Raw genomic sequence first — 26,765 nt, forward strand, 5'->3', positions numbered from 1 at the left:
TTGAAAAAAACCCATTTGCTTAGCAGTAGCTCCAGAAATGGAGACACTGCCTCAGTACAGAGCCAAACGTAAGGTACTGTCTTCTGCTGAGGCTCTGCTGATGGCAGCTTTAAAATCCATGTAGAATTAGGAGATAGCAAAAGAAACACTGTTGCATGATAGCTTCATCAGGTTGTTTTTTGGAAAAGCAGGCTTGGTGTTGTGAAGGAGACCAGCTTCCTCCTGTCTGACTCCTCCAGTGCGCAGGGCAACAGGGATGTGTGAAGAGCCTCTGTAAACCACAAAAGATAGCACCAAAGAAATGCTCCTGTAATCAGTGACTGATGTAATCAGCTTTCTTCCTAGTGGAAATAGTGAACAAAGCCTCAAGGAAACCATGAAGCATCTTGATAAAATAAGTATTGATATATATGAAAATCTACTATGGCACATAAACTTCAAATGCAGCTAAAAGGAAAAAAAAAGGAAAACCTCATATAAATGTATCTTTTTTTTTTTTAATGGGCTTATACTAAAGGTAGGTTGAGGGTGGGGTCACCAGGACCTGTAACATCAGGCAGGCTGATATTATGTGGAAGTTGTTCAGAGCAATGTGATTTGGATTCAGTGTTATTTGAAGCGATGTTAACACAGTCCTGACTCACGAGAGAGAGAAAATTAATTTGATCTGGATCCCATTATTCTCCCTGAGAATATATCTTTGTTGGAATATGTTTTTTATCAAATTCAGCATCTGATTTTCGCATCCTAGTTTACAGTCAGATTTACAGATTTGCAGTCCTAGTTTACCTCCTATTTTTAAAAAATGTAGAGCTTTGGAGTGGCTAAGGTAAAGCTTGGGGGCTTTCCAAAGTTGCAAAACAAAGCCAGCAGTTACTTTCTTTTTCTGTTCAGTCTGCTGCTTTTTCCTTCTGCTGGAGCATACACCATCTCACAAGAACTTGTAGCCCAGTCTTCAGATTTGGTGTTTACCTCCCTGTTTCCTGCATAACTACTTTGCCATTTCTGAAGTAAGGCAATTTCATGTCCTACTGCTATATTTTCTTAAGATCATTGTTTCCTAAAGCTACTGAAGCACTGAAAATGAACACAAAGGGGCAGATTTCATTAAAGGGCATTACATGAGTTTAACTATAACCAAAATAAGAGAAACTGACAGTTCTTTGCATCATCTCTATGCAGTAGTCATTTCTCCAAATGCCTTGGGCATCTTGGAATGTCAGTTTATTAAACTTGACTCAACAAAGAATTCTAGGAAATGATTTCGCAAAGGATATTTTACTACTGAGTTAGCATTAAGAATCATAAAAAAATAAAGGTTTCTGACTTTGTATATTAAAATAAACTGAGTTTAGAGTCTCTTCAGTAGTGAAAACTCTATCTTCAAAAGGAGTTTCCTAGGACTGGATAGTGTAGTGATACATGATGGGGATAGTGCAATGGCATTTCTGTTTTCTCATCCCACAATCTCTTGGGTGTTACTCTCTTCTTGTCCTTCAATATCAGTCCTTCATTTATTTACATTGGCTCAGAAAAGTCAACCAAACAAATTACATCTATATGCTATTCCATGGTGAGCATGGAGGCATAAAACACTTCCAGCTTCAGCTAGAAGCATAAAACACCCCGAAGTGTGGGTTCAGGTCCACAAGAAAAATTGATCATAGTCCTCATGGTTTCTACAGGCTAATGTCCTGGCACACTTCCAGCGTGTGTGGGATTTTACAGATGTATTTAAGGAACAGCTTCCAGCCAAAAAATTATGAGTTAAGAGCGTCCTGTAACTTCGCTGCTGCTGTGGTGTGTCTGAACAGAGCACCACCACAGCTAGCTGGCCATAGCCAAGAGTGGCAGATGGAATGAATATCGAAATGTTGCCATAAACTGCAACGGTTGACTGTGAACGCAGGTCAGGGCCCTATTCTGCACGTGGAAACATGCCACTTTGTAAATTAAAAACAAAAGTAAGTGGAGGTTTTTAATCTTCAAATTATTTAGGTGATAATATCCATTCACTAGTTATTACGTGGCTGGGGACTCGGAAGGGAGTGGAATGTTTTTAAAATAACAATATTTTAAAATAATAATCTTTACCTAAATAATAAATTACAATCTTTATGTTAAATAATAATCTTTTAAAAATCCAAAATGACTGAGTTTTTCATTGCTGCTAAGTAGTTGTAAGTAGGACATTAGTGACTTGCTATTTGTTTACAAAGGCAATCTGGTAGAAAGATAACTTTTAGCTCAATTAAGAGAAGCAAAAAAAACCCCTAAAAAGTTACAAGCCTCAAATAAAGTCTGTCCATACAATAGTATGACATTAGCTAAATAATCCATGTCCTGTCAGTGTATTACCTCAACTTGTTCTTCACTTGTCACAGGTAGTAAAAAGGGTCTTTGTCTTGTGCAAATAAAAAGACATTTGAGCATTTCTAAGTAAAACTTGGACAGAAGAAATATTTGCTTGAGACAAACAACTGTTTTGTGACAGAACTATTTCGGGTGAAAAGAATGTAAAAATCTAAGCAATGTGTCTGTGGTGTATAAATAAATGCCCTGTAATTGTCTTTGCTAAAAGTGGAGGTAATGGTGTTGAAACAATAGACTCCATTGAAAAATGAAATCCTGTAAAGTGATAAATGAGTAGGGTCAGCTGAACTATTTGGAGGTAAATCACTTTTCTTTCCTTAGCTACTGGCATCTTTAATCTGAGAAAGAAGACATCCAGAAGTTAACTCTATGTGTTCCACAGGGATAGGAAAAGACCTATAACAGGTATGGGATCACACCTGCCACTTCACTTAGTGGCAACCCCTCCATTACACTGCCTCTTGACTGGATTGGATAATTCCTAGCACAAAAATGTCCAACCTGTGTTCAGACATGCTCAGCTCCTGCTAAGACAGTTTCACACAGATGACTGGCAAGACTGATGAGGCCAACGCATTTCTGACCAGCTTGTGGCCAAGGGGCTAATGCTTCACATTCTTTCTAAGAGGATGAGGTCCTTTAAACAGGTAATGGGCAAAACTCCACTTGTATACACAAAAAATTGCCAGATCAGTGGGCCCACATCGCAGTTGGAGGTACCATCTGGAGAGGAGAGTGCTGACCAGGAGGTAGTTACAGTTTAGGGGTGCTTTGACTACTCACACAACTCACACAGCCAACAGCCTCCAACAGGCTGCATGCATCAGGTAATGCCACCAGCAGCAGAGCTCTGATTTAGCAATGCAAAAGTAGTAGAGTATTGCATCTTATTTCATGTTAGCTTACATGATGTACTCATGCCATACTTCCTCCATTTCTCAGTTTCCATTGCACCTTCCAGCCATTCTCAAGTCTGATCTCTCCCATCTCCCTCCAATTTTATATATACTTTATATATAGAAAACACTTTTTGTGTTATATTGTATATCTATCTCTCTGTCTATCTATCTCTCTGGTACCTACATATCTATATTGCACTGCTGCTGTCCCAGGCAGCAGCAGTATCCTGCTGTAAAGAATTCTCCTCTCAAACACTTAAGTCAGCAGCAGAGCTAAAGGATCCTTATTGCACGTATAGAAACAATTCACTCATGATGGGAACATCAACCTCTGCACCAACAACTGGGTACAAGTGTAGAGAGCTTCATTTGAAAGCACTGGGGCTCTGTGTCTGTGCTTATATACTCCTTCCTTTGAAAGCATGAGAATTTTTCCATTAGAGCGTACTTAAAGTTATTTTGGGAATAACTTCAGAAGCAACTGAACAAGAATAAAGATTTAGACAGTGAAATAATAAAGAAAAAGCTATTAATGCCAAGCATGTAAGAACTTACACCCTTGGAAAAGAATCGAACTACAAGAAAGAAAAACTACTATGTTCTGATAATTCAGATATTTGATATCTTACTTTTCATGCAACTCATTCTCTTTACATCTCTGGTGTTTCCATTAGAAATATGATTCTCCTTCCCTGCCTCCTGTTCAGCTGGTATTTTGGTCATGACAGATTTTCATCTTTAGGAACAAAGGAATTTTTGTGCTTTGTGAGATCAGAAGTCCCATGACTTGCCTCTGACAATGACAACATAAATGATTGTATGAAAAGTACAAGCAATTGTTACAGGCAAAAAAAAAAGAATTTTCTTTCTTACTCTTACCAGCTGTCTGCTACAAAAGAAAAACCTGAAGGGATGTTCCCTATTTAAAATTATCTCTATTATCATCATTATAAGACAGACAGGACTATTCTAATCTCTACAGGTCTATCCCTTTGTAATATCCCCTTAACTGTTGGTAACAGCAATGTTATATTGTGGTAAGGAGTTTCACAGATTTTTCTATTTTAGACCTTCACATTTTCTGATATTCAAGTTCAGTGTATGTTCTTATGCTTGTGATAAAAAGACTATATGACTTTGCATTCTTTGTATTTCTCTCTCTTTTTTTTTAATATTTATTTATTGCCCCTCACTCATCTTGACATTAAACAGCCCCACGTATTTGGGCTTTCCTTGTATAAAAGTCTCAAGCGAATTTCTAATTTGTTTCATCATCTGTTTTTGAAATAATTTTGTTTGCATTGTTTTGAGGTGGAAAGAATAAACCAAAACACAGTAGATAATATAGCTCTGATTTAAATAATGCTTGTATACTGTCAGTGTTATTTTCAATATTCCTTATAGACTGTTCTTGTAAAGATCCTTTTATGCAGATGCTTCCGAAGTATAGCAGATTTACCTTAGGGACCAGTAGCATCTTTGACCCTTTCTTAGGGTTGAGGCAGGGAAAGTAGTCCTAAGAAGTTCCTGAGAAGTATCTCTTTGTTCTGCCTAAGAGTGAGTGCATATTATTTTAGCAGTGCTGCCATTTATTTCAAAACTCTCTGAATGTACTATTTAACTTGACTTGTTCTTCACTTCATCCTGCTGTTTCAACATCTCTCCCTCTGATTCCTCAGTCTTCATCTTTACTACCTGGAGGTAGAATAGAAATGGTGTAGGGCTATTCTGGCATTTTCTTGCTGTTTCTTTCCTCCTTGATACCTGAACTTTACTCATCCCCTCATATTTTTAACAAAGAAGATTTACTTTTTTTTTTTTTTTTATGTAACACATGGGAAAATGTTAAAATTGAAAGCTAACTAAAATAGTTGAAATGCTTCATTTTCTTCACCCAAAAGCTGAAAACTGTAAAGTGGTGTATATATATGGGAACAGAAAAGCACATTATTTTTGTATCTTTGTAAAAAAATAGTTCAACTGCCATAACATCATTTCTTATACTAACAATGTATTTGTTCTAAATATTTAATAGTAATGTTTTGACACAGAGAAAGTAAAAACCCCATTACCTCTATGTACTGCTGTTTTGGCGTTGTCTATTATTAATTCAAACAGTTGCCTTGGTAAAAATAACACTTACAAATATTAATAAGAACGCTCCATTTGGGACTCTTATTCTGCTTCAGAGCTTTTGACATTCCCTTATCCTTCCTTGCTCGATCTTGTTGCTGTGCAGATGAGGTGCAGCTCCACAGGAGGACAGGGATGGTTGGCAGGAGATGACCACTCTTGCCTTGCAAAAAGGGAAAGACAGAGGTGCAAGCAGCTGCTGCTTGTGCTCACGGCCCTTGTCCTACCCCCTTTCCCTGGACACCTGCCTTTTTGCTCTCCCTCCACTCTCTCCAGCAGCCAGAGTACACCCTGGGCCCTTCTGTGCTTGGTGGGTCTCCAGCACCAGGAAGCTGAGAAAAGCTGTGCCTGGTAGAGATGCCCACACTACCACAGTGCTCGTGGTGTTCTGAAGGTGGGTGCTGAGGACACTCGTGGGCAGAAGGATCTATTCTTAATAAAGCCAAATAAACTAAACTACAAATAAATGAATAAATAAATGATTGAGAAACTGAATAAGTGAAACAGGACTTTATGCGTTCTACTTAAACCCAGCTATGCTGTTTACACAGACCAGTGTTTTAAGGAAAGCAGAAGTCACTGGCGTTTGTGAGGTAAGGCTGAGAGCTGCAAACAAACTGCCTCTGTCATCATTTGAAAACATAATGCTGACAGATCTCTGCCTTGGCGGTAGCACTAAACAGGATTAACCACTTTGGCATCTCAGGTTTCATTGCACTGAAATAGAAATAAGTGCTGATCACACAAAGAATGGCATTTGTCATATTATTCATGCTTGTGGTGGCCTCAGGGTGTACATGGTTGGTCACATCATGCCAAACAATGTATAACTTGAAACTAAACTTTCAAGAGTGCTTTAATGGTGTTATTATCACTTAATTGTTCTTTTGTTTTTAGGGTACTAATGGAAAGAGATAGCAACCTGGCTCAAACATCCTGATATACTCAGCTTCAAGAAAACCACCATTCTGGTTTTATTCTTATGCAGCACATTTATTTAGCAGTCAGCCTTTCACCCATCCATGGCACTCCCTATCATCTGCATTCCATCTGGGGCATGCTCACCAAGGTGTGTAGCACAAGCAGGACTTACACAGCCATCATTTAGACGCCTGATTCATTTGATGGTGGATTTGAGATCTCGTTGCCAACTGGGGCGGCTCCTTTCCGTGATTCCCCCAGGTCACTGTTGCTGCCCTGCCTCAAAAGCAGCCCAGGTGGTGGCCAGCTTGTGTTTCTGGCCCGCATTCCCTTTCCTCTTGCCAGCTGGACTCTTCCTTGCTACCTTGCTTGCTCGATGTCTTGGCCTCCTTCTGCCCATCCCCCACCAGCAGAGCTAAGGGGCCACAGGAGGCTGCCAGTAGGTGCTGGCAGGTCAAGGAGACAAAAGAAAATGTCAGGGAACTATTGACAGCAACTGGCAAATCCCATGGCAGAAGTGCTCAGTTTGGTAGTATCACAGAAATTGTACTGGATTTGGAAGCAATGGGACCATGGGGTCCAAAGGCTCAGTATGAGAGAGAGTCACCCCTCACATGTGTCAGTATGACCATGTCAGATTGCTTAAAAATAGTGGGGGAAAACAGTGCATTTGCTTTAATTTTTCATTTTCTCAAAGCTTTCCCACAGCAGGAAGAGCTGGATTTCTTTTTTTTTTTTTTGTTAATCAGTCAGATAGCTGTCAAACCTTGCCACATAGACCTTCTGCTGTGTGCCTGGGACTGAGTTTGGTGCTGATGGCCCCAGACAGCTGGATAAGTCCCAGCGGCAGAGACATGGAAGCCTTTGCACCAACTGTTGAGTTCAAGGGTAGGGATTACTAGCACTTCATCTTTTTTGCTCTCTCTCTTAGGGATGAGGGTGCTCTATTTTTCTTAAACTTCTTTTTCACTTTTAAAGAGCGTTCAAAGAAGAAATGTTAGCACATTAAAGGAGAATTTGATTTTGCTTGCCAAAATATGAAGCTGGAGTCAGAATAGTTTCCTCTGTGGCAACTGAAGAGCTCAACCATTCATTACCCTATCTAGACTTCAGTAAAGCATTTGACACCACAGCATCCTCCTAAAAAAACTGGCTTGGATGGGTGGATGCTTCAATGGGTAAAAAACCTGGTTGGATGGCCGAGCCCAGAAAGTTGTGGTGAATGGAGCTAAATCCAGTTGGCAACTAGTCACTAGCATTTCCCCCAGGGAATAGTATTGGGGCTGGTCCTAATTAAACATCTTTATCAAAGATCTGGATGTGAGGACTGAGGCCACTCTTGGCGAATTTGCAGACACGAGTTGGACGAGAGTGTTGGTCCACTCGAGGGTAGGAAAGCTCTACAGAGAGACCTGGACAAACACAATCAATGGGCTAGGGACAGTTATGGGAGGTTCAACAAGGTGAAGTGCTGGGTCCTGCAGTTGGTCACAGCAACCCCAGGCAGCACTACAGCCTGGGGGAGGAGTGGCTTGAGAACTGCCCAGCAGAGAGGGACTTAGTGGTACTGGTTGACAGGCAGCTAAACATAAGCCAACAATGTGCCTGGGTGTCCAAGAAGGCCAATGGCATCTTAGCCTGTATCAAGAACAGTGTAGCATGACTAGGGAACTGATTGTCCCACTGTACTGGGCACTGCTGAGGTTGCACCTTGAATACTGTGTTCAATTCTGGGCCCCTCACTTTAAAAAGGACATTGAGGTGCTGGAGTGTGTCCAGAGAAGAGCAAGAAGGCTTCTGAAGGGTCTAGAAAACATGTCTTATGAGGAATGGCTGCGGGAGCTGGGTTTGTTTAGTCCAGAGAAGAGGAGCCTCAGAGGGGACCTCGTCGCTCTCTACAACCACCTGAAAGGACGTGGGAGCTGATCTTTCCTACTGTGCCTACAGTGAGAGGACCAGAGGAAATGGCCTTAAGCTGAGACAGGGGAGATTCAGATTAGATATTAGAAAAAAAAAAATCACTGTTAGGGTGGTCAGGGACTGAAATAGGTTGCCCAGTAAGGTGGTGGAGTCACTATCCCTGGAGGTGTTCAAGGCATCTGAATCTTTCGCTGAGTGATATGCTTTAGTGGTTTAGGAGTTACTTGAAGATCTCTTTCCACCTTGATGATTCTATAATTATAACCCAAAAGTAGCAGTTTTGCTTCCTGATTCCATGCTTTATTTCAAATCCCATGTGTAAATCCATTTCATAAAATGTTTTGTGCCATTTTATTAATGAGTTTTAGCCTAGCTGGAAAGCTCCCTATGACTCCCTGTCAGTAGTTCTGATTCACTGAAATTGTCTCTGGTAAAGGGATGATTTTTCTGCCATTCCTAGATGCAAACAAACAAACAAACAAAAAGCCAAACAAGGTTGATATTTTAACTGTCAGAATGGGATATTTAGAGCTAAGAGTTCTGAAAACATTTGATTCACATAATTTCAGTTCAAACACAATGCAATTTATGTGAAAGCAAAGAAAGAAAGGGTCAAAATCGGGTATTAGAAATACTGAAATAAACCATTTATATTTACTGAAATAGTTTTACTTGGTCAGTTTATGAACATGTTGAGGATTTTGACATTTCAGCTATAGAAAAAATACCACTTCAAATTTAATCTTTTTTTGGTATTACAAATCTATTGTAGGCTTTTGTCCCCAAGATTTTAGGAGTAAACATTTTTTTTCTTCTTTTTGTTTGTCACTGTGCAGGGAGCGCTCACTTTAAATAACACAAACACAACAAATCTGTTTCCCCTTGCTGAGGTAATTTTAATCACTATTCACCCAATGGCGAAAGCTTACCCATAGCTTAAATCTGTCTTACCTGAAATTGGTTTCTCCCTGCTTTTCCTCTACAAATAAATTTTTAACTAATACAGCCAAATATTTTAATAGGTTGTGTGGCAAATATTCTGTTCCCACTTGTTTCTGTGTTCCTGTACCTCAGAGAAGCTATTTTCGGGTTTGCAACTATGCAAATGAAAGTAACATAACTTTTTTCTTTCACTGTTACCAGTTCCTACATGCATGTCTAAACATCCTATGTATATACTGTAATATTATAGCATTAAATGAAACTGCTTTAGAATGCCTGAATGTTTTTACTTACTCTAGTCACAGTGAATGTTCTTTACACTTGTCATCTGAAATTATTCCTGCTCTTAATCTACATGGTTTAAAAACTGTGAAGGAGGTGATGGCATTTTCTACAAGCCAGCATAAAAGAAAGAAAAAATTTACAGAAGATGTTATTAAAAGCATATGTCATTGTCACAGTTCAGGCCTTGAAGGACTTCTGAGGCTGTTCTGGAAAAGGTAAACTTCATTCTTGGGAAAGAACACAATGTTAACTTGCTGTCAGATAAAAATTTACAGTATTGGTTGAATTCACATAAACTGAATGTGAAGGCAGACCTATTTATGTCTAAATTATGGATCTCTGCAGGTAGTGAAGCTGCACATCCTCTCATAGGACAATCATATTGGGACAGCTTGAAAGAAGGAGGATTCAGAAAATAGAAAAGCAGTTTAAAATTCTTATTGAAAAAATTTATTTTTGGAAGATAGTGGTATGCACATTGCAGAAACAACAAAATGCTTTCCCTAAGGAAGCTGATACTTTCCAATGGCCTAAAAGAAAGCTTACATTCATTGAGTTGTGTTGTTGGCAGGGGCCATGGGAGGTGGCTGAGTCCACTCTCCCTGAGGGCCACTCTACCTGTGCCAGCTCTGACCAATGATGCCCAGCTCTTCTTGAAGAGTCTGAACTGGAAGGCTGCACAAAAACCACAGCCAATCTTCTTCCCTATCCTTACCATTTTTATTTTCTACTATTCTTGCTTTGTTTTAAACCTGACCCATCATTGATCCATTCAATATGGAACTGTAGAGCAAATTAATCCTTTTCTCTTCACAACAGTCCTCCATATATCTGATATATATTCATATCAGTACTGCATAGATATGTATGTTATTTCCTCTTCTTCCACTTCCCCCCTTCAACCTAAATCCTTGTTGATTTTTTTTAAGTTCCTTTTTAAGTCATGTTTTATAGACATATGATCATTCAGATTGTTCTTTTCTGCTCTCTTCATGGGCTACATATTTACTGAAGTCAGACAGACCATGGCTACTGAGTTTTCCTAGGGCCATGTAAATCAGGCTGTTTCACAAAGAGTCTGTGTTTCTTTTTTTGTATTGTTTCATGTGGTTTGACTTTCTTGATTTAGCTCTCTGACATTGTCCCCTTTGTATAGATTGTGATTCACATAACAACAGAACTTTTTCTTCTTTTTTTTTTTTTTTTTTTTGGTCACATATTTGCAGCTTTTTTCACTGCAGAACACCCAGTAGTTCCTCCTTTCCTGTTTGTGTAGCTGATCATATCTGCCTCAACCCAGTAGCGTGCACTTATCTCTGTTGAATAGAACCCTCTTTTTTCCAGACCAAATCACTAGTGTGCAAAAATCATTCTAAATCCTACATCTGTCCTCCAGCATGCTAAAGCCTCCCAGTTTGGTATAATCTCCAGTTATGTAAACATGTTTTCTGAACCACTGCTGAGTACATTACCATCCTTCTGACAACAAGGCGCTTGTACCAGCTTCCTAAATAACTTCATCTACATTATTTTCACTGTTTACTGAAAGAGTATCATATGAAACCATGTCAAAAAATCTTACTAAAGGGACATCCAACATGACCTTCAGTGTTTCTCCTCCACTGATGATTCCTCTTACTTTGTTGCAGGAGAGATTAGATTTGACATTTTTGTTCTTGACAAAGCTGTGTTGGCTGTTACTTGTTGTGTTACAACTGCTTAAGCATAGCTTGTTTATTTGTTCCTGTATCTTTAAATAGATTGGTATATATAATTTCCTATTTCCTTCTTTCAACAATACTGTTTGTTCCTTTATGTCCTGTAATATTCCCCCACTGTGTGTAATCTACAATAACCACTAGTAAGTGAGATTTTATTATCCAGTCCTTTAAATCCAGCTGACGGGAAAGCAGCAAATTTTGTTGGAATAATTTCTCACTTGGTCTTTTGATAGTATAATATGAAATCTGCTTGTTTTCCCCATTATCAATAATTCCTAATATATACATATATAAAAATAAAAATTAGATGCAAAAATATTGGGAAATTTGGCTTTCTCAGTGTTGTCTGTCAAAAACTTTTCAGTTCTGCTTGATACTGGCATAATCACTTGCCTCATTTTTTCTGGCAATGTACTTGAAATTATTTCATGTCAGCCCAAATATCCCAAAATTACTAGTTGTGTTTCATTTCCTGCTGCCTTTTCTGACTTTATTCCTGTTTGACTAGGCTACACTTTCGTAACTCTCAGAAGTAACCCAACTCAGCTTCTTTCCTGGATGCTTCATTCCTATCTGAGGTTCAGAAAGAGCTTGTGACAGCCAGGATGATCTTTTACTCTGCCCTTACCTCTTCTGCACAGAGAGTTCACTTACTTATACTCCTAATGTTATTTCTTTGAGGAACTGCTAGTTCTCTTAAACATTTTTTTTGCCTGCATCAACCTCCCAGAACATCATATTGACACATTGTATGAGTTCATTGGAGCCTACTTCCATGAAATATCTTGCTTTTGTTTTGATGTTACTTCTTTCTAAAATCACAGAATCTCCCTCCAAAAAACTGTATACTATGTATACATATACACATATATTTATACATACATACTTATATATACATGCATACACACGTGTCTATCTCTCTCTTTGTGAAGAACATTGAGAACTTACAAAATGCCTAGTTTTTCTGACCCAAATATTTCAGTTTAATATCTACAAAAGAAAAATGAAAAATGATGAGTGAGCCATCAGAAAACAAGCTCATAATTCTGCTGGAAAATGGAAGCACTCGGGATTTCTTATCCCTTTTCTAATAATCCTGCAAAGAAATTTTTTGCTTTATGTCAGGTGTAGCTTGTAAGGTAAGGACACACGTGAAGGCATCATAGATCCGTTTGACTCCTGGATTACAAGAGATTGTTAAAAGTTCTCTTCTGCTCTTTTTGCTGGTGATGTAGCTGTGATCTTGCAAACATTTATTCTTACATCAATTGTTTATTCTATTTCATGACATCAGGGGTCTAAGATGCAGGATTATTGTTAGCTGGGCTTCCTGATTTCAGCCTCCTGGGGCAAGCAAGAATAGTAGAAAATAAAAATGGTAAGGATAGGGAAGAAGATTGGCTGTGTTTTTGTGCAGCCTTCCAGCTCAGACTCTTCAAGAAGAGCTGGGCACCACTGGTGGACTCAGGTACAGGACTGCACCAGTTCATCTGACAGGCTCTGCAGCAACAGAGTGGTGTCCCACTGGCTCACAGGGAACAGATTCCTCAGACGTTATACCTAGCACTGGCTTGGGCTTAAAGAATAACTTTAAAATATGTTTTCGTTTCCTCTGTGTTTCACAGGGACTTATTCTGTGACACTTGGAACATTTCTGTATCCATCTCTATGATGAACATAATCTCTCCTTTTTCTGCAGAAGTTCCATATGACAGAAAGGGGAAAATATTTCAGTTTAAGCAGCATTCATCTGCATTGGTGATGAGCATAACACACTTCACTATAAAGACTTTCTGTAAGCATATTTCACTATTTCTCTTGTGTATTTTAATTCACTTCAATTAGCATAGTTTTACTTGTTTCTCTCATGTTGTCAAAATATTAAATATTTATAATTACAGCAAGGACTCATTTTCCTTGTTTCTAAAGAACCATTTACTGCTTATGGGAGTGCTTAACATAAATTGTTAGTAGTGACTTGCAGTATATGCAGGATACTAAAATGGGCTGTATGAATTCCACTTTCATGTAGAAGAGTTAGAGGGGGTTTGGTTATATATTTGAGCTTTCTTTTTCGTGGGTTTGGTTTTTTGTTCATTAAAAGAACTCTTAGAATCACATTCTCGTGACCTTAGATTAATTTAGAACTTAAAATTTCACTTTTCAAGTCATGTTAAATAGTGAAGTTGAAACTTGGGCACAAAATCCCCTTAAGGCTGGTAGTATTTAAGTTATGATTTTTTTACTGGTTATGCCTACATACCACTTGGGGTCTGAATTACAATACCCGAAGCTTACACAATGGGAATACCCCCTCCTAAAAATCGAAGGAGGCACTTCTTGGCTATTATAGTTTTTATAAGCGTGGATCTCTGCAAAATAATTGTGTAAAATTTCCCAGGTGAATATACACCAATTTTAACGCGCATTATACACGCTGATTATATACAATTGTACATGTATATTGCGATCCTTGTGCAGTAACGGGGGGCACTGTCCCGGTCGGTCCGTGCACAGGGACGGTGCCGACGGCACTGCAGCGCCTGACACTGGCTGCCTCAGGTTTCCCTGCCGAAACCCCTGCCGTCGATCCCTCACACACTGAAGTCTCCCACACAAACACCTGCCAGCGGGTGATTTTCTCCCCTCACAAGGCGGTCCTGCTCCTCGGGCGCAGGAGCCCGCGCCGACCTCGACCCTCCTGTCGGCCCCCCGCAGGTCCCGCTCGTCCGCTTCTGCCGCCGCAGGTGCGGGCGCGGGGCGGGACGCGGCGGCGGCCGCCGCGAAACCCGGACCCCGCTCCCCCTGCGGCGCCGCCCCTGCCGCTGCCGCCGCCGCTGCCCCGCCGGGCGGGCGGAAGGGGGGCGTGGGGGGAGGCCCCGCGCCCCGGGTCCGGCGCCGGGCATGCGCCGTGCCCCCGGAACATGGCGGCGGCGTGAGGCGGCCGACGGCAGCAGCGGCTTGACAGGACCCGCGTCCCGCCCGCCCGCCCAGTGAGTGGCGGCGGCGCTGCCCGCTCCCCGCGGCAGGCAGGGGGAGGGAGGAGCGGGGAGAGAAAGGGAGGCGAGGCGGCGGTCGCGCCCCTTCCCGGGACTCGCACTGCGACCTCCGCCCGCCGTGGCCGCGCCGGGCGCCGAGGTCCCGGGAGCCCCCGGGTGCCCCTCCCCGCCAGCCCCGCTGCGCTGGAGGCGGCACCGGGTCCGACCGCGGCTGCACCGCGCTCTGGCACCGCGTCCCGGCCTTTCTGCTCTGCCCGCTCCCCTCCTCGGAGGGTCCCGCCGCCCCCCGCCCGCGGGGACCCGCCGGTGGCCGCGGCAGGAGCGGCTTCCCGGGCGAGAGGAGCGGGGCGGCTCTGCCTCCCGGCACCAGCAAAGCGCCTCCCTCTCTATCGGGGTGGCCGCGAGTCCCGGACAGCGGGAGTCCCGGTGAGCAAGGGCAGTGCGGGAGGTCCCCGAGCCGGCCGTGCCGCCTTGGCGGGGCTGCAGCGGGGCCGGCGGCGTTTGACAGGAGCGTGGGCAGGACACGCCTCCCCCGCCCGGGGCGGCCCCGCTGTCTCCCCCGCGGCGGCGGCTCCGCGCTCTCCGGGCCCGGGCGGCGGGGCTGCCCCTGTCCCGCTCCCGCCGCGGCCCCTGGTGCTGGGAAACAGGCGTCCTCCAGAAAAACTGGATGCGCGTTAAAAATGATACAATTCGGGGCGCACACCTGTGTTTGGTGAGGAGGCTGGGGGTGCCGCTTGCAGGCAGCGCGGTGGTCGGATGGGGGGCACTTGCGCGTTGCGATGCGCTGCGGCGATCTTCCCGTTTTCTTGAGGGTTAAACTGCCTATGTGGCAAATATTGGTTAACGACTTCGAGAGGGTATGTTGCACGGAGGGTCATATTTTGGATGTTTCGAAGAAAGTGGTTTAAGTATAGAAAATTCTGTTCTTACAGTGTCGTGCATCATCGCTGTCTTAGCTGTTGTGACAAACTACAGAACATATTGCAGTGCTGTAGTAATTAAATCAATATTCAAGTTAAATTTTATGCTTAATTATTCTTAACACGCTTTAAGTGTTACTGCAATTTCAAGTTGAAGTCTTTCCCTACAGTTATTTTCTGTTTCTCACTGATTATTTAGGCTATAGGAGATAGCAAGAAATAATTCTAAAACCTAAAAGGTTTAGAAGAGGTGAAATACTGATGTCTTAGTGAGTTCTACTAATGTAAACTTCACTCGTGACTCATGCGTATTCTAACTATTGTAGCTGTGGTGATTAAAACTTAAAAAGCATAGACTGTAGATATGACAGTAGGTTTTCAGAGCATGCCGCATCTGACTTGTAAACAGCTCTTCAAGTCTGACTGGTTGTGAATCTTTTTGTATTCAGAGTAGCAGTCTTAAACTTCTGGATTTTTAAAGCATTCATGCTGCTCTTTACTCTTGGGAAGTGGCAGAGAAAAGCAGTTGGTGAGGCTCGGGTCAGTAACAACTGCAGAACTGGTGCAGGTGGAACAGGAGTGACAGGAGGGCATTCACTGTGTCACAGTTGGGTTTTAAGCTGTCATGTAAAGTTATGGAATAAATAGGGGAGTGACCGTGTTGGGGTGTACCAGTTTTTCACAGGCCACCAGCAAGTGCTGCTCAGTCTGCAGCAACCAACAGCCCGTGTGAGTGATCTCACTGGTGGTGCGTCCAGAGCAATTACTTGTACAGCCAGGCTGTGTGCTTGGGGGGAGGGGGAGCTGGTTTTATCACTTAGGGTATCATAAAATGTAAGTACTATTTAAGGATGATATTACTTGAATTGATATCAAGAAAAACACATTGGAGACGCTTCTGTTAGTACTTTATGGGAAGTTTCACAGTAATGCAAGTGGGAGGCAGCAGGAAACTGTGTATGGTGAAACTGAGGTTGAGACTGGGAAGTGCTTGTGTGGCTTTTAACTTTAACATGATCTGGTCTTGAATATGAAATTAGCATTTACTGATTTTGTTTGAAACTCAGCTAATGGAGTTGGTGTTCTAGTTTTCTATTTGGTGTAAATAGGCAGCAGTATTTGTGTAATATCTTTCAGGTTGCTTGGTATTTTATATTTTTATAGTAATGTTTGGATTCAGCAAAAACAAATGCTGGCTTTTCATGATGTGTTATAGCTGCAAGTATAAACTACTTTCACACCTATTAGAAGCTGTGTAGATGCATAAATGGAACATAATTAGATTGTTCTTAACATTTGGACATGTGTAAGTATTGATCTTGATGTAGGAATTTTGGGGAACAAACAATGATAGTCCTTTTAAATATTTTTCCTTAGATTTCGTATATTCTTACTTTAAATGTGCAGATGCTTTTTGTTTTTCCCTTCACTGTGACTGCCCTTGCTGTGCCCAAATAGTTTACTCTCATAATGCAGAGGCATTGTTTTCTGGAGTAGCTGCTCGAGTTCAAAAGAGACATTTTGCTAGTGTGAAATTTGTAGTACTGAGAAAGTATTAATTCCATTACGTGTCTAAAATCAGCGTGTATAAAACAGTGATGTGGCTTTACTTAAGAGAGAATGGGTGTCTTTCATTGTTTTCTTGGTATTCCAATGGGATCATGAGCTGCGAGCAAGTCCTCTTTACTCCCTTTACTGAGTGAATGTGTGAGGAGAAATGAAGTGTTCTCAGCAATTATCCCCTGGTATGAAATAGTGTCACTAACAGGAAACGCCCTTTGCCATTAACTGTCCAGGACAGTGATGCTGGTTTTCTTATTTGTCTGGATACACCTACCTCAGACAAGGTTGGGTGAAATACATAGTTGTTCTTGCATGTTTTAAGGTAATCTTTAGAAATACCATTTGACAGTCTACTGTGATATTGTCTAATTGTAGATACAGAACAGGTAGGGACCAGGAAACTGCTTCGAGTCTACACAAGGGAGGTTGTTAACCAACTTTGTGACCTCCACATCTGCAGGGCATTTAAAGTTCTGTTCATTCCCATTTGAAAGAAATAGCCTCAGGCACTCAGCCTTAGTGCCCTTCTTCCAGAGATTAAAATCTTAAATGTGAAGGACTATACAATTTGTGTTCTTTAAAGTGTAAGACACGCAACATAAATTGCCCAGAACTCTGAGATTTTTCTAGCATGTGGGAAGAGCAGAAAAGCCTGTATAAAGTTGTCACGGCTTAACAGTGCAGCATGTAAATATAAAGTGATGGAAATGTTAAATGGAAAATTATTTTTGCTTGAATGTTACAGGTGTTTTCATTATATGTAGTAGTCCTGCTATTTTTGCAAATCCTTTTGGTTTACATTTTGGCTCAATGTAATTTGAAGTCTCAGAATATTTGTTAACATTGTAATACAATTTGGTGAATAATTTTTTATTACTGTGATTTGTGATTTTTGTATATGGGGGTGCTGTTCCTAATACAATTCGTACTGTTTCTTTGAAGACTTCTTTTAAGGTCCAGCTGATCTATAATTGAGTGGTAGAAGCTTTAGTATTAGTTGTATGCAATTAAGTTTATTTTTGCATTGTAACAGTGACTGCTAATGGTGTATGTGAACAGCGTTACTTATGATGTCTAAGCGGAGAGGCAATTAATTTGTTTGAGGTAAAGCCTCTAAAAAGTGAGACAGTTAAGTCCCTAAGTGAGCTGTAGCTTTTTTTTTTTTTTAAGAGTATGTTTCTGTGTAAGTACTATTTTTGTACCTTCATGCACCTGCCAGCTGACTTGACCTGTGTGGGCAGCGAGGCTGAGGGTGTGTTTCCAGCTCCTGCCACCCCTTGCTCCTGCTGCAGTGCTGGGCATGGAGCAGCAACAGATGATTTGGTGAGTGACCAGCTCAGTCCAGGTGTGTTTGTGTAAACTCCCCACATTGCCTAAAACTTGTATTCTGTATCTGTCATCTCTTCAAGTAGATTATTGTCTTTTGGGATGGGAAGAGTGTCTTCAGGTACCTGAGCCCACACTGAGCAGGCTCCCCTTTTATCTGCAGCAGGTATATACACAAAGAGTAACTGGTGCATAAGTGGTGATGGTGACCCTCAGAGGTACTTTTATCTCTTCCTTGTTAGTCTTTCTGCTTCCTCAACAAGGACAAAGATCTGGAGGAAAGTCAAGAGCTGCTTCACAACCATTCAGAAAGCAGCAGCTGTCTTTATCAGCCACCTTATCTCTTTTATTTGGGCTTGCTCTGATAATTTCTTTTGTATACAATGGACGTTGGGCACAGGTGTACACAACTAAACCATTTGTAGCTGAGGGGATATAATGTGCTGTACCATTAGCAGTGTGTGTATACAGGGATGTACTGTGTGTTTACCCTTAGCAACTCTCCTCTCAAATTCCCTGTCACAAACATTAATAGCTTTAGTTTCTATGTTCTTGGGATATGACCAAAAATTTATTATTTTCTTATCTTGGACCTAAATGAATTATACACTTCTTTATGGTGTTATGTTACGTGTCTCTTTTATTTCAGCAGTGTAGATTCAAGACTGGTTCATAGTTCTGTACTTTAGCTGAGACACCTGCTTTATGGGTAGTGGTTGATCGCTTTGAATCCAAATTGGTGCAATACCTAGTGTGCACTTACTGTGGTTCTTTCATGTGCTCTCTTCTTACTTCTCTGAATTACTTACAGAGAATAATATCAAAGTCTCTCTGAAATACTAAACCTTTAACAGAATTTTAGTGTGCTTTCATTTGTTTTAGCAGGGTGATAGCCTTTCTGCTCCACAGGGAATATACTGTCTAGATACCTTATGTCCAAACTAATCCTAAAGTACATTTTCTTTTTTGGCTTTGTAAGAGTATTGCTGTATGCAGCTTAAGCGTGAGCAGTGTTTTGGGCTGATTTTTATTTTTAACCAATAAATGATATGTATTCTCCCCATTTGTATGTTATGATCGAAACCCGAGTACGACATTGCATTAAAGGTAGATGGGTTGTTTAAATCATTTGATTCTAGGCCTTCAGCTTCACAAATCAGGTCAAATTCTATTTAAGATACCAAGGGAATTCAGTCTTTTCATAAAAGCGATGAACTTCTTTGACAGAAATTTATCTGAGTCAGTTGTCTTCTCAAGGTAATACGATATTCCTTTTAGTGTAGGGCAAAGATGGGGTTGAGCCTTTCATCCTCTGTAGCATACATTAGTTCAGGGAGCAGCTGAAGTTTATAAAACCTATAAGAGAGTAGCACCATTTTAATGAGGTGCATACCTAAAATGAAGCATGTACCATTATTTATGTACTGTGTGGAATCTATCAGAGATTAATGCAGGAAGGTTCAGTGGAAGGAGTGCAATTCTTGGGGCACTTTTAAAAGCCCACTTAAAAAGAACAGTTTGTAAAAGTGAGTCTTGTGCATGGAGGAACGTGAGCTGCTAAATTTGGTGGAACTCTTATGGTCACTATCATTTGTCAGGGGCTCAGAGATTAAAAGGGCTGCCACATGTTTGATGGCACCTCCCATTCCAAACCTCTTGTACGTGTACCCTGCACTGGAGGGCTATAAAGAGGTAGACAGTGGTTTTCTGGGAAGGTCAGAGGATATGAATTGGTTTTAATCCCAAAATGAGCAGTGTTACAGTTAGATGGAAAACTTTGAATGTGGCATGTAGGTTTTTTTCAGCTTGTTGTAGGTAAATACTACCTAGTCTGAATATTCCCTAATGCTCAATGGTGTAAGCACTGGGTGGAGGAGGGAGAGGGGGTTTGCCTCCAGAAGGGGGATCTCCTGAAGTAGCAGAAAGGGGGATGCTCTGCCTCTGTCCTGGACTGGGCAGTGGCAGCTGTGTAGTCATGCTGAGGAGGAGGTGGAGGAGGTTGCCCTGTGGCTGCTTGCTTCACTTGTGGATGGAGTTTTATTAGATATAATTGTTGTCATGGGAAATGGGAGAGAGACAGATTTGCTGTGAATGTGCCTGATACTTTGAGTCTTTAGTCTTCTTTCATTTTTGAAGAGTGAAGCAAGTAGTGCAGCTGAGTATTTGCAGCTGTCTAGTCCTTTGAGCATTTAGGAATTGTCGTGTCTTTTATGACCTGTTAGTGCTTTGTTAGCTGCAGAAATGTCCAGCAGCACTGAATGGTGCTTAGGAATGGCACATGGTGTGATTCTCAGGGTTGTCCTGTGCAAGGCCAGGAGCTGAACTTTGATGATCCTTGTGACTCCCTTCCAACTCATGATATTCAATGATTCTACGATAAAGTTTGTCCAAATAGATGGACAAATATTTTTGTTGGCAGCTCCATAAAGATCCCTTGTGTAAGGGGACTGAAGAAGGCTTTCGGCACCAGCAGCAGGTTAACCCAGTGCAGGGATGTGCGTGTGCCTGGAAACTGCAAGCAGCTCTCTGGGCTTGTCTTTCTTCAGAAAAATTCTCTGGAAAGGGAAGCTATCAGGAAATTGCTAAAGGGCTTATTTAGTTCTGGTTGGTTTGTTTTTGTTCCCTGGCTGGACACCAGGACATGGGATCAGTGTAGTTATTTCATTATATACGCCAGGGTACACTGTGGAGTGTTGCAGTGGTGGAAAAATGTGGTGAGGCAAGTTGTGTCTCTGTTAATGTACAGTGACATGGAGCCTCAGCAAGCATTATGTTGTTTGGATTCTCACGTGGGGAGAGAGAGACAGATACTTCATGCACTGGAAGAGGATGGCAGCAGAAGTATGTTGCTGCTGGCATTGAGTACAAGCAAGGGGAGCCAAAAATGTTGTTCTGAAACAAGCCAGCTTCACCTGGGGTGCTGGCAGCAGTTGGCTCTTATGCAGAAATGCCCCAAGGCTGTTCTTCATGCCTTTAATGAAAAAAATAAATTGTGCATGCTGTTTGACTTCTACAGATTTCTGCATCAGACTAGAAGTGTTTGTGTTTCTCTGGATACACTGTTGAGAGTAAAAACTCTGGATTGCAGGAATGGGTTTGCTGACTATGCGCTGTGTGGATAGAGCTCCATTTGATCATATCTGAAACCAAACTTCCACAGTTCCTTCTCCAGTTTGGAGGCTGTGTAGAAGTGAGGAAGCCAAAGTTGCCTAAAACAGTGAAAAATTCCTTTTCTGCCATCCCACCTCTGCTTGTCTTTCTCCCCCTTTCCCCCTTATGTATACACACGCTGTGTGACTGCTGCTGGTGGTGTTGCTTGTTGTCTGCTAAAGACAAGTGCAGAAAAGCTGTATAGGGATCTCTAGCATCTGGGCATCTCTTACTGTGTTTGCAACAGCAATTTCTTTTCTCCTCTACCTACTGTATTTACACTGTGCTAAAATTATGCTCAGTGCCTCAAAGAACAAATAGTTTGAGACCTCACTTCTGTGTCAAGGGAGGCTGAGCAGAAGGCAGAGGAGATGTGTCTGGGTATAGAGAGAATATCATGCAGGTATGTAGCTCTTACCCAGTGCTAATCATACAAAATTATGTCGGGGGGTTTTTTTGGGCATAGCTTAATTAGTTTGCTTTATGAAAGAAATTTAAGTTAGGCATTTGGACAAAGCCAGGTTGAATAATGATGATGAATGTTTTCAGGAAGAGTACTCCAGGCTTGAAGGGGGAAGTGGAAAACAGCACAGAGGTTTCAGTGTGAATTCGCCAAAATGTTTAAACAAATTGTCAGTCTTGTGCTACTGTAAATATGTACTAGTAAACTCCTGAAACTGGCAGCTTTACTTAAGATAGAAATGTAAGCTGTATTTTTTTATTTATTTGAATATAACATTGAAATACCTTTCATGTGGTAAGACTGGCATTTTAGGAATATTTAAAGCTGTTAATGGTCAGTCAGCCGCTTTGCTGAACTGCTGACTTCACACATACCATTTCCTTTTTCAGGTTTTTACAACCCCACATCTTCTGACTTTTAAAGCAGGATGGGGAGGGAGGGAAGGAGGAGAAAAGCTATTTTCATTTTTTGCTAGTAGCCATAGAGCAGCTCTAAACTACAGTTTTTAAAATTACTGTCAGTTTAGCAAATGTTAAATCTACGTGACAAAAATTGTTTCTGTTGTGTGTTGATACAAGCTCTGCTGTTTAATTTGGAGACCTTAGTTCTCTGATGTTCTCATTTATAAGTATTTCTTATTTCAGGAATTTTTGGGACAAGTCTTTGGTCTAAACCTTGTTAATGTTGCTTTTCAAAATATACAATGCTTTACTCTGTACTGAATAACAGACTTAATAGGGTTTGAGAGTTTAGAGAGATTTTTGCAGTCTTGAAATGTATGACTTACTGTAATTACAGTTGCTCATATTCTTAAGCAGATCGTAAACTTACCTGGTGAGAGAGCAGAACATTTACAGGCAATATTTTACTGCTGACAGCTTAAAAGTTTGTTTATGCTAATCACTTCATAAATAGTGAGCAGTACACTGCTGGTGACTTTCAGAGCATTTTTGCAAGTGCAGAAAATTTCTTCTTGCTGTTAAAGCAAATGACATTACAAAAATATATTTGGAAGACACTAAGTACCCACTCTCTTCCTTTAACAACTTAAGAAATATTCAAGCTTAGTTCTAATGATATATATGACTAGCTAATATTTGTTGTTCTGAGAGCTTGTAAATTTGACAAAAGTCTATCTGTCCTAGCTCTATTTTTATTAACTAGAAGAGTTTTTTAGATATAGCAGTTTATTAGAAGCTCTGCTGTATGAAAATCTGGAAGTTTAATTTCCTTTCCTTGAAAGAATCTTTTTTTTTTTTACGCGAGGAATGTGAACTAGAAGGGATTCCAACTTGGATCAAATTTCTTGTCAGAACACTGATTATATATTTGTGTGTATAAATGAAAGAAGACCCCATCTTTAATGTTTCAAAATCATAAATGATTTCAAATACATACTGAATTTACAATTTACAACTACAAAGCTTGTGTTACATTTTGTGAAGTTCTGATTCATTTGTGTAAGTTTTTTTCTTTTAGCCTTTGAGATCTTACTCTTTTTTAATGATGCCACAGTATGCTCTAAGAGGTGTGAAGTGATTATCTGTATTACAGAAATAAGGAAGTAGATGCTGTTTTGTCTTGAAGTGTACCAGATGAGTTTACACACTGGGTAACTTGCTGGAGAGTAAATTTTCAAGTATTGGAAATTTGAAACCAACGTATTTTATTAAAAACCTCCTTTTAAGTCTTACTCTCTTTGTCTCTTTTTAGCCCCTTAAAGACTTGTGAAAATGGTATGAAGTAGCGATTTTAATTAAGAGACAACAGATGAATAGATGATTATGTTTAAGAAAAGGGTATTCCAGATTAATGATGGATAACTTTGAAGTAATGCAGTGAAACCACACTTGTTTGGGAAGCAACTGGTGCCTGTGGGTACTTGATACCCATGTGTGGAAGCTGGAGTGGGAATGCGGTTTCTGGATTGTGTGTTGTTCCAAGGAAAGGCTGCACAAGTCCTTTTCTTGAAGGCCTCTGCAGTGCTGGCAGTAACAAACAGCAGGAAGGAGGTGAGGAGCAATGGGAGCGTGGCCAGCAGCTGTAACTGCTGTCTCATGTTTCTAAAGGTAACAGCACATGAACACTGGCAAGTATAACTCCTTGTTCATATTAAGCCTGAAAAATATCTACCTTTATTTCAAGCTAAAATTAAGAACTTCATTGATGCTTCAGAGTGAATGTTCTGTTAGATTCCTCCTCTGTGCTGTGTAACTGTGTAAAAGAACATCCTCAGTCCTTATCCAGCAGAGACTGCCCATTGACAGCTGTCCATTCCACAAGTGACGTCACCAGCAATGAGGTCTGAGTTACTGCATTTGTACCAGTGGTAGGGTCGAAAAAGCTAACAGGCTCTAAAACTGGTGTCTCTTGTCTTACCTCTCGAAAAGAGATGCAGAGTCATTGACAGAAAAACTTTAATCTTTTTGGTAGGGAATAAACCCACAATCTCCTAGGGGATTAGGCTTCTTTTAAATGTTATGTTTATCTTCATAATTATGTGCTATGTATTTTTATGAGCAAGCATGCTGTCAAGATAAACTTGCGCTGGGAAGCCCTAAATTTGCATGATTTTTTCAGGACATTCGGCTTATTTGAGTGCCTGGCTTACAGTGAAAAGGATAATGGAGATGCATGGCAGGCAAAACAGAGCAAGTTAAGATGTTTTCTGTAGATTACTAGCGTCTTTGAAATGCAGCAATACATGTCCTTTGGGTAATTCTTTCAAAATAAAAAGAGCAAAGTTAGTCAGGAAAAACGTTTTCCATCCTGTTTTCTGACACCTAGTATTATGTACTAGCAATGCAGAGAGAGCAAAGGCTTAGGCTTGTCTGCTAATATATGGCTTTCTGACAAAGGACTTGCACAGTGGGAGGTGGCTAATAGAAGTGATTAACAATAAAAACTTCAGTAAGGAATTAAAGGCAGATGAATGCATTCCATCTGATTTTTTAAAAAAGTAACTGATGTAAGGGGTGTTAACCAGAGAAAGACTAAAACTTGGTTTACAGGATGAATTGAGATGTGATGTAAATAATGCACCTCATGAGTGTTGAGGTCTTTTAAATGCTCTTTGGATTGAAGATATTTTGATAATGAATCCAATATTGGCCTGGGTTCATGGATTGTTTTTCACTTGCCTTTTCAGTTTCCATAATTTACAGCAAATGGGTTCTCACTGGATTCTGTACTGACAGTCCCTAAATGTTTTGGCCATTTTCTGTCCATGACTGACAACCTCTGTGCTTAGCTTGGTCTTTGTAATTTTGGTTTTCATTCTACTCCTTTGTACACCTTCAAGCCATTGCACTGCAGCCTTGCCATTGCATTTCTTTGTTTGCTCATATCTTCCTGACCTTGTTTTATTTAGTTTTTCCTTTAATTTCTAGAAACTCTACATAAATTTCTTAACCTATCTTTCTCACTCAGCTTGCTTGTACAAGAATGCCTTGAGCTCTGTCCTTGCTGTGTAATTTTACCAAAATTTCCCCTGGAGGTGTTGCCCCTGTATTTTCTGGTGGTTTTCTTCTCTTCTGTGGTGGGTGTGCTGTGGGTTGATCCAGGCTGGTGATGGTGAGTGCGACAGAAGAAGACTTTGTCTTGGTTAGCAAAGGACATAACTGCCTTATTTATGGTTTACCAGTTAATTATGTGAGGTGGTGGAAAGTTGTTCCTCGGTCTGCCCCTGCAAAAGAAGTTGCACTTTGTTTCAGGCTGGCCATGCTCTGTTTTGGAGGTAACTGGTTTTCATTTTGCAGTAGTTCAGCAGCATGTAGTGGTTGTTAGATGGAGGCTCAGAAATACCGTTCTGGGATGTTTCTGTGACAAACAGCACAATCCATGCGCTAATTTAATAGCAGCTCTAAATCGAATACTTAGGTGTAACTGAGTTTTAAGTAGCACCTCTTAGAAACAGCAATATATTGTGTTCCTGCAGTTGGGTTTACCTCGTTTCAGACAGCACTTTCAGAACTTTGAGTTGTCTTATATTTTTAACAGGCTGGTGGGCATGCTGTAAAACAGCCTATCTGGTACAACACAAGCTAATGAAAAGCTGGAATCCTTTTTATGTCCTGACAGACGCTCCGGTTGTGCTAAACTTGATGACTATCACTGCAGGGTTGGAATCTTTATTACTGCACCAAGTGCAATCTGGTACTTGGAACAAAAAGATAAAAACCATTCACTGTTTTAAAGTAATCTGTAAAAACAGTTACTTTGACTCTGCATCACCTTTCATGATTTATTACTTGCAGTGGAAAAGCTTTGAATTTTTGGGGGAGTCTATGAAAGTATCAAGTATTTCAAATTCATTTGATGGCTTAAAAGGATTTCTGTTCTTAATCCTCATGATCACTTATGGTATGAATGCTGTTGTGTAGCAAAACCTGCTTAGTTTTTATGGTAGTATTCAGTTTTATTTATAACTGCTTTCAAGTCTCAATCTTGAGAATTTTTGTAGTAAGTGTCCAGAATGTTCACACACAACACTCACACACAAAATGAATTCTTCGGTCCCTGGTATTTTAACAAAACATATTTAATTAGTTTTAGCCATGAGACTTGCACTGTATAAAATTTTCATCATGCAGTCCATCAGCACAGTGTGCAAGTTCCTTGAAGTTTCACTAAAATGTCACAGTTTCAGGAAAATACTCAGTTGTATGATGCCTCTCTTGTTAGATGTAATACATATGTGTATTTTATTTTTTTTCACATGTGAATGAAAGATTTAAGAAATTCCAAGTAGATAGCCTGCTTTTTAACTATTACATCTTTCCAGCATTACATAAAAGAAATATCTTCTAAAAATGTTACCTTTGAGAAAATTTATTTTGGAAAAAGTATACACACATTTAAATTTTAAAAAAATCTCAAACTTTTGATGATGTCAGCTTTAAACCTCATGAGTGTTCCTTGGAAGGAAATGAACATATATATATAAGAATATAATTCAGAAATTTGAATGTATTTTTACCCATTATTACTTGAAAAGTTAGTGGAAAAAATAATAAATTACTTGCTTTGTCGCTTCAAGGATAAATGCTTCAAATGAGTTTGACTTGTACACAGTCAAAGTTCAAAAACCTAGGTCCTGGAGTAGAAAATCACAGTACACACACACACACACACACACACACACACACACA

The 26,765-nt window shown here is 40.5% G+C and overlaps 1 protein-coding gene and 1 long non-coding RNA gene across 9 annotated transcripts in view; one reads left to right on the forward strand and one right to left on the reverse strand.

Moving 5' to 3' along the window:
- Window positions 1–8,577: 8,577 nt before the first annotated feature.
- On the reverse strand, window positions 8,578–15,006 carry LOC113944678. The gene is made up of 3 exons (XR_003526753.1): window positions 14,897–15,006; window positions 9,483–9,579; window positions 8,578–8,702 (listed from the first exon to the last, which is right to left on the reverse strand). It is a non-coding gene; the product is annotated as an uncharacterized LOC113944678 (long non-coding RNA).
- SCML2 (Scm polycomb group protein like 2) overlaps window positions 14,101–26,765 on the forward strand; it is a 71,927-nt gene continuing 59,262 nt past the window's right edge. For 4 of the 8 annotated variants that reach the window (XM_027638025.1, XM_027638059.1, XM_027638077.1 and 1 more), the window contains exon 1: window positions 15,037–15,101. The gene's annotated coding sequence lies outside the window, so the exon portion shown is untranslated. Of the gene's footprint in view, window positions 14,188–14,512; window positions 14,620–15,010; window positions 15,102–15,730; window positions 15,843–26,765 lie in introns of those variants that run through there. The other 4 variants (XM_027638028.1, XM_027638037.1, XM_027638046.1 and 1 more) reach the window with 4 other exon arrangements.

Source organism: Corapipo altera, unplaced genomic scaffold (genome assembly GCF_003945725.1).
Source record: "Corapipo altera isolate COAL_440 unplaced genomic scaffold, ASM394572v1 0, whole genome shotgun sequence".
NCBI lineage: Eukaryota > Metazoa > Chordata > Aves > Passeriformes > Pipridae > Corapipo > Corapipo altera.